General features: G+C 38.9%; 1 protein-coding gene across 1 annotated transcript in view; it reads left to right on the forward strand.

Moving 5' to 3' along the window:
* The first annotated feature begins 14,106 nt into the window (after nt 1-14,106).
* Plscr4 (phospholipid scramblase 4) overlaps nt 14,107-15,201 on the forward strand; it is a 40,219-nt gene continuing 39,124 nt past the window's right edge. Inside the window, exon 1 of the mRNA XM_071615849.1 lies at nt 14,107-14,169. The gene's annotated coding sequence lies outside the window, so the exon portion shown is untranslated. The remainder of the gene's footprint in view (nt 14,170-15,201) is intronic.

Consider the following 15,201-nt stretch of genomic DNA (forward strand, 5'->3'; position numbering starts at 1 on the left):
ATCTACCCTTCCACTTTTCCAAATCTTCATTTTTCCAGGGTGAATATCTTTAGGTTCAGCTGTGTTTTCAAATGGAGACGTTTCCTGAGGTTCTCTCCCTCTCCCATGGCCTTTCTTTAAGATGTTTTCATTCCACAAGACTCTGGAATGAGACCCAGGAACTAAGTGACCCTGCAAACACCATCTCAGCCCTGCAGAGTGTATGGTAAAACCATGTCACGTTTTGTGTGTGACTCTGGATGTATACTACTCTAGGTTGTAGCATCAATTTCTTTGGCAGTCACATGAAATGGCTAAATTTTTCTGAGTATGCAGGTGACTTACTCTATAATTTTTGTTTATTTTTCCTGAATGCTGCCAGATACTTTTTGAATTTTTTTAGTTGTTGATGGACACAATACCTTTATTTTATTTATTTATTTTTATGTGGTGCTGAGAATCAAGCCTAGTGCCTCACATGTGGGAGGGAAGCACTCTACCACTGAGCCACAACTTCAGCCCCTATAGATCCATTTTTAATTAAGGTTTTGTTGTTGTTTTAATAGACATCATGTGTAAAATCACCATACTTAAAGTCAAATTTATAGTTAAATCTCTGCAAAAACTTTCATGAATTCCTTCAATATCAACTAACCCAATCATGAATTTATTAAACTTCTCACAGTTTGAACTTACTCATCTTTACTTGATAAACCTTTCATCTACTCATATTTGGCTTAATAAAGATTAAAGAGAAGGACGTCAAAAAAAAGTGCGAAAGCAACTGTGTGATCATTAACTATTGTTCTTTCAAAAAACTTAAGAGCATTTCTATTAATTCCTTTTAATACCGGCATGTGAAATTTTCCCAATTCTTTCTGTCCTCAGAAAATTTTGATACTACAGATTATTTCAATCTTGGTTGGGAAACAGAAATTCTGTCTTGTGGAGAGAGATGGGTACCCGACTGTCATGGTTCAGGCTGCTATAACAGAATGCCACAGATGAGGTGGTTTAAACAGCAAACATTCATTTCTCATGTTCTGGAGACTGGAAGTCCACAACCGAGGTGCCCTCACTGTCAGGCTCTTGGTGAAGGCCCTCCTCCTGGTTTACAGAGGTCGTCTTTTCCATGTATCCTCACCTGGTGAAGAAGACAGAGAAGGGAAGCTCTCCCCTCTTTCCCAATAAGCACCCTAGTCCCAATCGTTGGAAGCCACACTCATGATCTACTACTCCCCATGCCCTATCTCCTAATACTGTCCCATTGAAGATTAGGGTTCCAACATATGACTTGGGGGAAGTACAAATATTCAAACATTGAGTTCATAACACTGACTTTTTAAACAAAAATATTCCTGGATATATGCAATAGCATTTCAGAACATATCTAGTTGAAATATGTGTTGAACACAAATCATTATGTATCCAGACTCAATTTGAAATCTCCATATAACGATGAACCTGATTACAAAAGTGGTCCGCAGAACACAACATCATTATGGAAATTTCTACATTGATCATTTGCTTAATGGGTGAATAGAACAGGACAGGAAGAAGGCACTAGCTGGGAAGTTGCACATAAAAACTTAACAACACTTGAAATACTTACAGAAGAACTGATGATGTGCACCTCATCCTCATACCACATTTCTTTGTCTCCTACAGACTGCTTTGTCTTGTTTTGATTTTTCAATGTGCAGCTTTTTCCTCCCCCAGGATCTTTACACTTCTTGTTCTGGCTTTCTGGAATGCTAGTGAAGACCATATTTATGTACAGCTGGCTCTTTCTAATTATTTGGCATGAATGGCATTTCCTCTAGTGTCCTAGGTCCTTTTTCTGAACACCTTTTGCAATGTAACCCCACCTCTCCACCCTCCATCATTCAATCCCACTACCTTGTTTCGTTGATTCCACACTACCTGTCATGCTCTGAAATTACCCTGCAGTCCACTTACTTGTGCATTGGCCCTGACATGACAAGAGTTCAAGTTCATTAAGGGCAGACACTCCATGTTATTCTCTGAATCCCCAGCACAGGGCTTAACGTTCTCAGTATGTCAGAATGGAAAAGTTAGAAAGGATTCCCCAGAGAGGTGACATCTGAGATGAGTCTGGAAGAACAAGCAGACATAGCTCAATGGAGAAGAGGATATGAGACAGTGACACAATATTTGTCATTTTGTCAAAAAACATTATGAGCCAACACAATGCAATGGTTTCCTGATGTACATAATATTCAGCATTTTGCAAAACACAGAAAACAGGTAGGAGATGAAGCAGAAATACTAAATGGATGTAAGAAAGTTAGGACAGGAGAAACAGCAAGAGTTTTCTTGGAAACCATAGACCTTATAATGAAAGATTTTTCTTAAGAAATAAAAAATTTTGTCAAAGAAGTAATATCATCAGCTTTGTATTTTAGGATAAATTTCTGAGCATTTGTGTGGACCACAGATTTTGTTTCTTTACATGTCTTAATTTTAAGACTTCAGTTAATTTTTTTAAAAGTTCATTGTTTTAAAATTCTGACTTACCCCAAGTATTTAGTTCCTGAATGTGTTCCTAAAATTTCAGTATCTCTGAGTTAGTCAAATTTTTTAAAATGAGGAAACAACTCACAATGCATATATATACTGTACAAAAAGAGGCTCTGCTAATTGTTTATCCATATTTAAGGACAATAGCCAACTCCTAGGTCTTTAGTGTTATTCATGCCTTAGAATAAAAAACCTTCATGTTATAATTTTATGGACTGTGGTGCTTAAAGGTTCCAGGTATAAAACTTAAATTTGAAATACTCTTCTCATCCACTGATAATTATATAATTTGCCTGATCTCAAGAAATATTTTCATTTCTCCTTTCTGCTTTTGGGAATGCTGACCTCAAAAATTTTCTATTTCCGCAAACTTTTATTGAATTATAGTAAGCATTTGGCATTTTTAAAAAATGCATAAAAAAGAAAATCACATAGCCTGATCATCAGTGAGGAAAGTATACTCTAATTAAAAGTATTTGAGGGGCTGGAGATATATAGCTCAGTTGGTAGAGTGCTTGCCTCACATGCACAAAGACCTGGGTTCAATCCCCTGCACCCCCCAAAAATATATTTGAAACATTTTGTAGATACATATTTATTAATAAATATAAAGTAGACCTAACATAAAACAATGTTAGATTTTTAAAAGGTAAGAATAAGACTTAAATATATCCAGATGAAAGGACAGAAAAGTTATTTAATATGCTGTCTGAAAGGAAAAAGAAGGAAATGTAATACAATTAAGTTTCAAGGAACAGAACACACTTTTTAAAAATGATTATTCTAATGCTTTTTTCTTCATTGAAATGAATATCCTAATTACAATTATAAAACTATGACAACAGTCTTTAGATTCAAGACAGACTTTGGTATACCTGCTGGGCCAATCATGTCACCCTCTCAAACTAAGATCTTGCCCTTCCTACCATCTTTCCACCACTTCCATATCCTGGTGAGCCCATGTTTATAACAGCAATCTGTACTTCCATTGTTTCCGTGCTTGTTTAATCACATATGAGCACAGTAGTGTATATATACATATATTCATGTTGTAGATATTTCCTTTGGTCCATTTCTCCTACTAGAAAAAAAATAGTTTCAACAAGGTAACTTAAAAAATTTATGAAATTTATGTGTTATGATTTTGGAGGCAGGGGAATCCAAGATCAAGGTGCAAGAAGACTTTGTGTCTGATGAGGGTTTGCTCCTCTCTGCTCCATAGATGGTACCTTGTTGCTGTTTCACCTTCACATGGTGGAAGGGGCAGGGGTTCTCCCTTAAACCTCACTCACAAGATATGAGCCTTCCTGACCTGTTCACTTGTTAAGGGCTTCAATTCTTTATACTATTGCATTGGCCATTTAGGTTCCCACACTGGAGATCGGGGGCAGACACCAGCATTCAGATCACAGCAATATCTACATGCATCCAAGTACACATTGTTCTGTTTTCACAAAAACAAACAAAAAAACTCATCATTTTTTAGTGCAATTTCACTTCAAAAAAATTTAAGATCTACTTTTTGTTTTCTTTTTAAGCAATTATTTCTAATTGCACCTCTTGAAGTAATAGTTAAATGATTTTGATAGGCGTTCCGTGTGTTCCCCAAACACTTCAGTCATTCTTTTACATTCTTTATTACCATGTTTTTGCAAATGCAACTCACTCCGCACTCCATGTACCAAAGTCACTTTGATCCAGACAGCAAAAACAAAATCAAGCTTTTAAAATTATATAAGCTACATCCGCAGTCACATAATGATATAAAAATATCTTTTCAAAATCACTGTCAGCCTTTCTTTCCAATATTGTGGAATGTACAAAGATTCAGAAAAAGAAGGAGAGACAAACTGCCAAAATTTTCAAAAAGAGAAAAATAATATTGACAGTGAGAGACTATGCACACACACACCACATTGTATTTGTTTCCTAGTGCTGCCTTTTAAAATTTATCATAGGGCTGGGGTTGTGGCTCAGTGGTAGAGTGCTTGCCTAGCATGCTTGAGGCACGGAGTTCAATCCTCAGTACTACATAAATGTAAAATAAAGATATTGTGTCCACTTAAAACTAAAATAAATAAATAAATATTTAAAAATAAAAATAAAATGTATCATAAACTGGGTAACTTTACGCAACAAAATTTTGTTTTCTCATAGTTCTGGAGTCTGGAAATCTAAGTAGGGATGATTCACTCTTGGGGGCTCTCTAAGTTCCTGGCAGCTGCTAGAAATCCGAGGTGTCCTTTGACTTATAAACAAGTTATTTCAATCTCTGGTGCTGTGTTAGATGGTACTCTCCTTGCCTGTCTCTGTGTCCAGATTCCTCTCCTCATGCAAGGACATGGTCACTAGATTATGGACTGCCTTAATTCATTATGGCTACATTCTAAGTTCATTATATCTGCAAAGATCCTATTTCCAAATACAGTCATGTGCATAGAAATGAAAGATTTAAGGCTTCAACATATCATTTTGGGGAAAAAAAAATTCTACCCTTGAAACATTGTAATATCAATTTCAGGCAAATTTATAGTAAAAAAGAATTAAATAATGTATGCAAGAATTTAGTGAAAGGAATAACAAATAATTTTAACAAAATTCTGTTCTCAAATGTGAAATCTTAAATAATGGTTTTATTTCTCTTCCCTGATTGGCAGTGTAGAGAGACTGTGAAAATGTCATGGTAAGTATCATTTTAAACATACATTTAGCATAAATTTTAACTTTTATTGCTATAGGCAAGAAATTAAAAGGTGAATTGTGTCACAGGACAATCTAAGTGAATTTTTACCTGGTTGAATAATTACAGCAAATATTGATTTTGGAATTTCTGTCATCTTAGAGGTGAGTCTTTTGAAATGGACTATCATATTTTTTATTTAGCTCAACATTTTTATCAGTAATAAGATATTAGACATTGATAAACAGAGTACCCGATTTTCTATGATTGAGGGCTGGAGGTGCAACTCAATGGTAGAGTGCTTGCTTCACATACCCAAGGTCATGGATTCAATTCCCAGTACTACAAAAATAATAAATAAATAAGCAAATGCCTACAATTAAAAAAATGAGAAAAAAAAGCTAACATTTTAGGAAAACATACATTAACCCTATCTGATTTTAGTTACAAGTTCAAGAAGTTAAATGGGCTGAACTGAAGAAATGAAATTATATAGGTACAATGTGATCTTTCTTTTTCTAAAACAAAAAGTTCCATTACCCACACACATCTTATCCACAACTCTACAGAGCAGGTCTGATGAGCTCCCTAGACAGGGCTAAGCACACTATGTTCTCAGGTAGCCACTGACTGCGTCACTGGATGACGCCTCTCCAATTCAGCCCCAGGTCAGCAGGTGTAGTCGTAAAGGGAGCAGGAAACTTCCACCTGAGGTACTTGCTGTGGTTTGGACATGGTTTGTCCCTTTGAAGGACCTCGTGGTAGAAGCTAAGTCCCCAGTGTGATGGTGTTGAGGCAGTGGAACAGAATGGTGAGTCCCAGTGGAAGGTAATCAGGCTCCCCTCTTATGGATTAATGCAGATCTTACCGGAGATTAGCCCCTTGGAGAGTGGGTTGTTATAAAACACAAACTTGGCTCCTCGGTACTCAGTCAGTTCCCCTTCTGCTAATCTTCCATGTTATGATGTCACCAGAGGTACTTTGTCAGAATATTGGCACCATTCTCTATGGACCTTCTAGTCACCAGCATCATGACAAGCCAAAGAAACCTCTTTCTTTGTGAAGTATGTACCCTCAGATATTTTGTTGTAGCAACACAAAATAAAGAAAGACCAGTACTCTAGAGAAACATGTTTTGTTACAAGGATTTCTATTTTTATGGACTTCTTGGATAATGAGTGACATTATAACAACATGTGTCAAATCCACTCATGAGGAGGAATGCAATTAGAAGAATCTATACCCTGAAACACATCATTGCTGGCATCCTGTTCCTATCTAAAGCTGCACCCATATGGGAATGTTTCCCATTGTCCATGTGTTCTTCTCATGCTTATTGGTTGGAAAGCAAGTGTGTCCTGATGGAGAGGTTTGAGGATAGCATAGAGGATCAATACTGAAAACTGTGCACAGTTCACTTTTTACTGGTTGATGATAAAATCACCAAGCATTATTCCAGTTTCTGGACCAACTCTGACTCCCACTATGCCTTTCTCCTTCCACCCCCAACTCTGGCCTCATCTTCACACACTCTGGTTAAAAGCCATTGAGCTCCAGCTTTCTCACTCTCACACACAGAACCAAAGAGTTGAGTTAGGAAGTAAAAGTTCATCTAACGTATACTAATAATTATAATTCCTCCACTCTACAATGAAAAACAGACTCTAATTAACTAATGTTGGGATTCAATTAATCGCAAATACACATGAGTGATGAATATGTCAACAAATTTAATTCAACTAAGCTTCATTAGTAGAAGTACATTGGCAGCTCATTGCATTAGAGATGCATCAGAACAAATATTAGAAGGCAATTAATAAGCCTAAGGAAGTTGATCTCAAGGTAAGGGATCTGCCATCATGATAAACATCACAAGAAATGGATGTCTTAGGAAGAAAACATTCACAGACACTACTTACAAAAAATTAAAGGATTATTGTGTTAAAGAACAAATGCATTCTCTTTTGGAACCAAAGATGTGTCGTGGATATTGGATTTATTTAATAAAATGTGCTTTTGAACATTTTGGTTTATATGGAAGTGACTGATTTAAAAGGTTAGGGGTTAGTGAATTCCAATTATGATATCAGCTTATATTGGAACAACTCTCCACAGTAAACAATAATAAACTAGAAAAAAATTTTTAACAAACTTATTTGAAGACCATGATCAAGTAGGATTCATCCCTGGGATGCAAGGCTGGTTCAATATACGGAAATCAATAAATGTTATTCACCACATCAATAGACTTAAAAATAAGAACCATATGATCATCTCAATAGATGCGGAAAAAGCATTCGACAAAGTACAGCATCCCTTTATGTTCAAAACTCTAGAAAAACTAGGGATAACAGGAACATACCTCAATATTGTAAAAGCAATCTATGCTAAGCCTCAGGCTAGCATCATTCTGAATGGAGAAAAATTGAAGGCATTCCCTCTAAAATCTGGAACAAGACAGGGATGCCCTCTCTCACCACTTCTGTTCAACATAGTTCTCGAAACACTGGCCAGAGCAATTAGACAGACAAAAGAAATTAAAGGCATCAAAATAGGAAAAGAAGAACTTAAATTATCACTGTTTGCAGATGACATGATTCTATACCTAGCAGACCCAAAAGGGTCTACAAAGAAATTATTAGAGCTAATAAATGAATTCAGCAAAGTGGCAGGATATAAAATCAACACGCATAAATCAAAGGCATTCCTGTATATCAGCGACAAATCCTCTGAAATGGAAATGAGGACAACCACTCCATTCACAATATCTTCAAAAAAAATAAAATACTTGGGAATCAACCTAACAAAAGAGGTGAAAGACTTATACAATGAAAACTACAGAACCCTAAAGAGAGAAATAGAAGAAGATCTTAGAAGATGGAAAAATATACCCTGTTCATGGATAGGCAGAACTAACATCATCAAAATGGCGATATTACCAAAAGTTCTCTATAGGTTTAATGCAATGCCAATCAAAATCCCAACGGCATTTCTTGTAGAAATAGAGAAAGCAATCATGAAATTCATATGGAAAAATAAAAGACCCAGAATAGCAAAAACAATGCTAAGCAGGAAGTGTGAATCAGGCGGTATAGCGATACCAGACTTCAAACTATACTACAGAGCAATAGTAACAAAAACAGCATGGTACTGGTACCAAAACAGGCGGGTGGACCAATGGTACAGAATAGAGGACACAGAAACCAATCCACAAAACTACAACTATCTTATATTTGATAAAGGGGCTAAAAGCATGCAATGGAGGAAGGATAGCATCTTCAACAAATGGTGCTGGGAAAACTGGAAATCCATATGCAACAAAATGAAACTGAATCCCTTTCTCTCGCCATGCACAAAAGTTAATTCAAAATGGATCAAGGAGCTTGATATCAAATCAGAGACACGCCGTCTGATAGAAGAAAAAGTTGGCTACGATCTACATACTGTGGGGTCGGGCTCCAAATTCCTCAATAGGACACCCACAGCACAAAAGTTAATAACTAGAATCAACAAATGGGACTTACTCAAACTAAAAAGTTTTTTCTCAGCAAAAGAAACAATAAGAGAGGTAAATAGAGAGCCTACATCCTGGGAACAAATCTTTACTCCTCACACTTCAGATAGAGCCCTAATATCCAGAGTATACAAAGAACTCAAAAAATTAGACAATAAGAGAACAAACAACCCAATCAACAAATGGCCCAAGGACCTGAACAGACACTTCTCAGAGGAGGACATACAATCAATCAACAAGTACATGAAAAAATGCTCACCATCTCTAGCAGTCAGAGAAATGCAAATCAAAACCACCCTAAGATACCATCTCACTCCAGTAAGATTGGCAGCCATTATGAAGTCAAACAACAAGAAGTGCTGGTGAGGATGTGGGGAAAAGGGTACACTTGTACATTGCTGGTGGGACTGCAAATTGGTGCAGCCAATTTGGAAAGCAGTATGGAGATTTCTTGGAAAGCTGGGAATGGAACCACCATTTGACCCAGCTATTCCCCTTCTCGGTCTATTCCCTAAAGACCTAAAAAGAGCATGCTACAGGGACACTGCTACATCGATGTTCATAGCAGCACAATTCACAATAGCAAGACTGTGGAACCAACCTAGATGCCCTTCAATAGATGAATGGATAAAAAAAATGTGGCATTTATACACAATGGAGTATTACTCTGCATTAAAAAATGACAAAATCATAGAATTTACAGGGAAATGGATGGCATTAGAGCAGATTATGCTAAGTGAAGCTAGCCAATCCCTAAAAAACAAATGCCAAATGTCTTCTTTGATATAAGGAGAGTAACTAAGAACAGAGTAGGGTCGAAGAGCATGAGAAGAAGATTAACATTAAACAGGGATGAGAGGTGGGAGGGAAAGGGAGAGAGAAGGGAAATTGCATGGAAATGGAAGGAGACCCTCAGAGTTATACAAAAGTACATACAAGAGGAAGTGAGGGGAAAGGGAAAATAATACAAGGGGGACAAATGAATGTCAGTAGAGGGGGCAGAGAGAGAAGAGGGGAGGGGAGGGGAGGGGAGGGGGGATAGTAGAGGATAGGAAAGGCAGCAGAACACAACAGACACTAGTATGGCAATATGTAAATCAATGGATGTGTAACTGATGTGATTCTGCAATCTGTATATGGGGTAAAAATGGGAGCTCATAACCCACTTGAATCAAAGTGTGAAATATGATATATCAAGAACTATGTAATGTTTTGAACAACCAACAATAAAAAATTAAAAAAACAAACTTATTTGAAGGCACTGGAGATCAGTCAAAAGCAGACAGAAACTAGAAAACATCTAACAATTAAAAAAAGAAAAGCAACAAAACCTAATAAAATATATGATTGTTCTGTTTTTCTCCCAGTCCTTGGTCATAGGACAATTAAAACTCAAGTAAAGTGTTTATAGTTATTGAGCTATGATGTCAGTGAAGAGGTTCCTCATCATCAGAGGGACTCAAGTGGACAAAGATAGAGGGAAGAACTCACTACTTGCCTATAAACAACATCAAATCCTTGGCTGAATGTCGAACTATGCAAGTGTGTTAATGAGCTTTCCATTCCTGTAACAAAATACTTGAAAAAATAAACTTAAGAAGAGGAAAGGATTCGTTTGGCCTACAGTGTGGGAGGTTTTGGTCCACAGTCAGTTGGCTCATTGTTTTAGGGCCTTTGGTGAAGCCAGCACATGATGGTGGGAAAGTATGGCAGAGGAAACAGCTTAACTCATGGCAGTGGAGAAGCAAGAGAGAAAGAGGAGAGGGCCAGGTGCCAATATCCTCATCAAGGACACAACCCCAGTGATCCAACTTCCTTATCCTAGATCCCACTGCCTAATGTTCTGCCGCTTCCCAATATCATCATGGGCTGGGGACAAAGCCTCTAACATCTGGGCTTTGGGGGACACAGATTCAAATCATATCCATCAACATTTGTAGGTCAGATGAATGAAACCAGCAGGAAGCAACAGTTGAGGGGACAGAGCAGGGATTTCCATCCCTGTCTACCACGAAGGAAAGAGACTGGAATCTGAGACTAGAACCAGACAGACTGCCCTACCCGACTGCACACGAAGGATCCAGAAGTGAAGTGTGTTAAGCCTTCAATGTCTGTCAGAGAACAATAAGTGCTCGTGGAGGAAGGAATGTCAGAATCCCTTAATGTACTATCCAGTGTCCTATGTACTACAAAAATCTAATACATATCCTAAGAACTGGAAATTATGCCTCATTGTCAAAAAAAAAAAAAAAAAACTTACAGCAAAAATGAAGCCCACAGAAAGAGAACCCAAAGTGAAACAAATAATGGACTCTGGTAGTAAAAGAAATATTATAAATATGGTCAAGAATTTAAAGAAAATTATGTTCATAATGAATGGATATAGGATCTCACTGAGACACATGGAGGCTGCAAATAGCAGTCAAACAATGCCTGAATCATGAAAGTATAATATCTGTCATAGAGTTACCAGCAAATTGAAATTGGGAACAGTATATCTTTTTTTTTCTTTTTCTGGTTGTATATGGAGTATATTCACACCATTCATGTCTTCATACCTGTACTTTGGATAATAATATCCATCACATTCCACCATCATTAATAACCCCATGCCCCCTCCCTTCCCATCTAACCCCTCTGCCCTGTCTAGAATTTATCTATTCCTCCCATGCTCCCGAGCCCTATCCCACTATGAATCAGCCTCCTTATATCAAAGAAAACATTTGGCATTTGTTTTTTGGGGATTGGCTAACTTCACTTAGCATTATCTTCTCTAACACCATCCATTTACCTGCAAATGCCATGATTTTATTCTCTTTTATTGCGGAGTAATATTCCATTGTGTATATATGCCACATTTTCTTTATCCATTCATCTATGAAGGGCATCTAGGTTGGTTCCACAATTTAGCTATTGTGAATAGTGCTGCTATAAACATTGATGTGGCTGTGTCCCTGTATTATGCTGTTTTTAAGTGTTTTGGGTATAGACCAAAGAGTGAGATAGCTGGGTCAAATGTTGGTTCCATTCCCAATTTTCCAAGAAATCTCCACACTGCTTTCCCTATTGGTTGCACCAATTTGCAGTCCCACCAGCAATGTATGAGTGTGCCTTTTCCCCCACATCCTCACCAATACTTATTGTTGTTTGTATTCATAATAGCTGCCATTCTGACTGAAGTGAGATGAAATCTTAGAGCAGTTTTGATTTGCATTTCTCTGTTATCGACTATGAACATTTTTTCATATATTTGTTGACTGATTGTATATCATCTTCTGAGAAGTGTCTGTTCAGGTCCTTGACCCATTTATTGATTAGGTTATTTGTATTTTTTGGTGTTTAGCTTTTTGAGTTCTTTATATACCCTAGAGATTAGTTTTCTATCTGATGTGTGAGGTTTAAAAATTTGTTTCCAAGATCTATAAAGGAAATTGGGGCTATTCCAACATGATGGAGATTTGGGCCTTGTTTTTCTTCTAATAGGTGCAGTGTTTCTGGTTTAATTCCTAGGTCTTTGGTCCACTTTGAGTTGAGTTTTGTGCATAGTGAGAGATAGAGATTTAATTTCATTTTGTTGCATATGGACTTGCAGTTTTCCCAGCACTATTTGTTAAAGAGGCTTTCTTTTCTCCAATATATGTTTTTGGTGTCTTTGTCTAATATAAGATAATTGTAATTTTGTGGGTTAGTCTCTGTGTCCTCTATTCTGTACTACAGGTCTACCTGTCAGGAACAGTATACCTTGAAAAAAGACCTATAATTTAAATTTAAAGAGAGAAAAAAATGTAAACCAAGTCCTGATAGTCTTTTGGACAACCACGTGATCAACATACATTTAACCGAATTGTCAAAAGAAAGACAGAGAAAGAGACAGACAGGGGAGGGAAGAAAGAGAATAGGAAAGATAAGTAATTTAAAGAAGTAATAGGATTGGTACCTAAAAATGCCACCTTTGTCATCCATGAAAGTGTGCAGGTTGGAAGACAAACAGGTCACACAATTTTAAGACAGGTGTGAGTCATTCTTCTTTCCCACAAAACCTGTGATTTGGAAGGTATGATTTTGAAGGCATACTTTCAATTATTTGTTTATCCACCAAAGCAATGTTTCACAAGACTTCTTTTGGTCTTAAATTTTGGGCATGTTTAATGTGGCCACCATGCATATTTACATTCATAAGCTCAATTTTGTGGCCCCTCTTATGAACTTAGAAACCAAGTAAATATTATTATATTTTTTTCTATGGCTTTCAGGGCCAATTTCTTTGTTCTACACTTCAAAAACCCATTTATGCACTTGAGAAATGTCCCCTGAAATTAGTAATGGCAGTACAATATTAATTGGTAAATGGGTTCCAACACAAGCACTAACAAATAACGTGCATGCAAAGGAACATGGAAAATTCTAGAACTCTACACCCACATCCCTTCCCCTACACAAACTTCTCCCGCAGTGGAACAGTGCCAAAAACTCTTCAGGGCTTAATCAATTTTACTTCTGTCCAGCTGTGATTCTTCATGAGGTCAGATGACATTTGGGTGCCCCCCCCCCAACCCACCCCTTTCCAGCATTGAATTGTGGTCTCCTCAGGAACCACCAGGGACCTGAATCTAATTAGTCTGAAAGAAGCCACTGTGCCTAACAACGGTAATTAACAAATGGCATGCTTCTCTCATGTCAGAAAACACAGCAATCCTGCTCCCATTTCTTCTCTTTCCTGGTGCCCCCCACCATTCCTCCCTGATCAGATTGGCTCTTTCAATCCTGTGAAAAGGAAAAGAAAATGCCTGGGCCCCTTGCCCCGGGGCTTCCAGCCAGCCCTGCGCTGCTGCTGCCAAGGCCAACTCTTCCAGCAAGGGGTCTGGGCCGGGAGCAAATGCAAATGCAAAAGACTTGCGAAACTCAGCTTTCTCCTTTTTTCCATTAGCAAAGCTTTCTCCCGGGCCGGGCCTGCCTCTCCAGATCAGAGGCCACCTTCGACTGGCTCCTATCTTTTCTTTCACCTCCTATGAGACCTGTGACAACTTGCTTCCTTCTTCATTTCCCATCGCCTAGTACCCCTAGGTGGTGCCCACTGCAGGGCGCCCACCCTCCAGGAAGAGGCACCCCGGGGCGGGTTCGTAGGCCTGGGCCACGCACCCGAGCGTCTGGGCGACCCTGGCGGCTCGCCTGGCCCCGCGCCCGACCCCCATCCCCCTCGCGCTTTCTCTGTTTTTATTCCAAAAATCCTCCTCTTCCGCCTCCCTTCCCCGCCTCCAGTTTTTTCCCTTTCCTCGAGGAAGCGAATCAGATCGCGCAGGGCGTCGCGGAGCCGAGCGGTCTGCGGAGCGGGCAGTGAGCGGGGACCGGGGCGCAGGAGCGGGGACAGAGCCTTCCCGCGGGGCTTTGCTGGGCTTTGCGGGGCGCGCGGCGCAGAGTCCCGGGCTGCAGCTCGGCGGTTGTTCTACATCCTCAGGTGGGTGAGAAGTTTGGCGCTTGCGGTGCAGACAAGGTAGCGACGTCCAGCCCTGGGGCGGTGGCGCCCGAGCGCCCCCGGGGTCCGCACCCCTGATCTCCGCGCGGGGCAGCCGCCCTGGTGGAGACTCTCTGTTTGGGGGACTCACTCCGTCCGGGGGACAAGCGCTCTCGAGAGGCGACGGCACTCTACCTGGCCTCTCTGTCACGTGCGACAGGTCCCGAGTGCTGGGTCCGCTGGTGGCCTGGCTGCAGTCCCCCGGCTCCCACCGGACTCGGGCCAGCCGCTCGCTAATAGAAGGGTTTAAGGTAACTTCTGTAGGTGGCTAAGGGGAAGCGGGGATGGAGGGGAGGAAGGAGAGTTACCGGTCTTTCACACCGTCAATTCAGGCAAACTGGGGAGATGCTATTGATTTGAAAGTGTACTTGTTCTTAAAAAAAAAAAAAAAAAAAAAAACTGTTCACATTTCAATATTTTCAAATATTTTTTTCGTTTATTTTATGGCTTTGTTGAGCTACTCCTGGGACCTATAATTTAGTCTTGATTTTTAACTTTACATTGCATATTTAAAATCGAGCAATTAAAATAAGCATATTATATATTTAAAATGGAACCATGTAAAACAAATACATGAAAATATTATACATTAAGTTTTATTTCCCACCTACTTAAAAGAGGATAGATTCAGTATACTAAATTGCATGCTACTGTAGTAGCAATAGATAGCATTCAGCTATCTGCTGTTATAGTTCATTGTGAAACACAAGCATCCTTTCCATTCAATTTGAATGAGGCAAGAATGCTTATAATCGTGCTCTTAAGACCTTGTTGGGAATTGCACAGGCTAGTAACATTAGTCACAACACAGCAACATTCTGATTAGAGAAGAACACCCCGGTTGTGTATCTTGAATGTTCATAGGCAGCAACTTCATAGGACAAGTAAGAAGATTTAACATATTTTTCAACTTCATTATACTAAATTTTTATGAGGCTTCACATGTAAATTAGAATATTCAATAAAGAAAAATTA

The sequence above is a fragment of the Marmota flaviventris genome, chromosome 8, assembly GCF_047511675.1.
Source record: "Marmota flaviventris isolate mMarFla1 chromosome 8, mMarFla1.hap1, whole genome shotgun sequence".
Taxonomy (NCBI): Eukaryota; Metazoa; Chordata; class Mammalia; order Rodentia; family Sciuridae; genus Marmota; species Marmota flaviventris.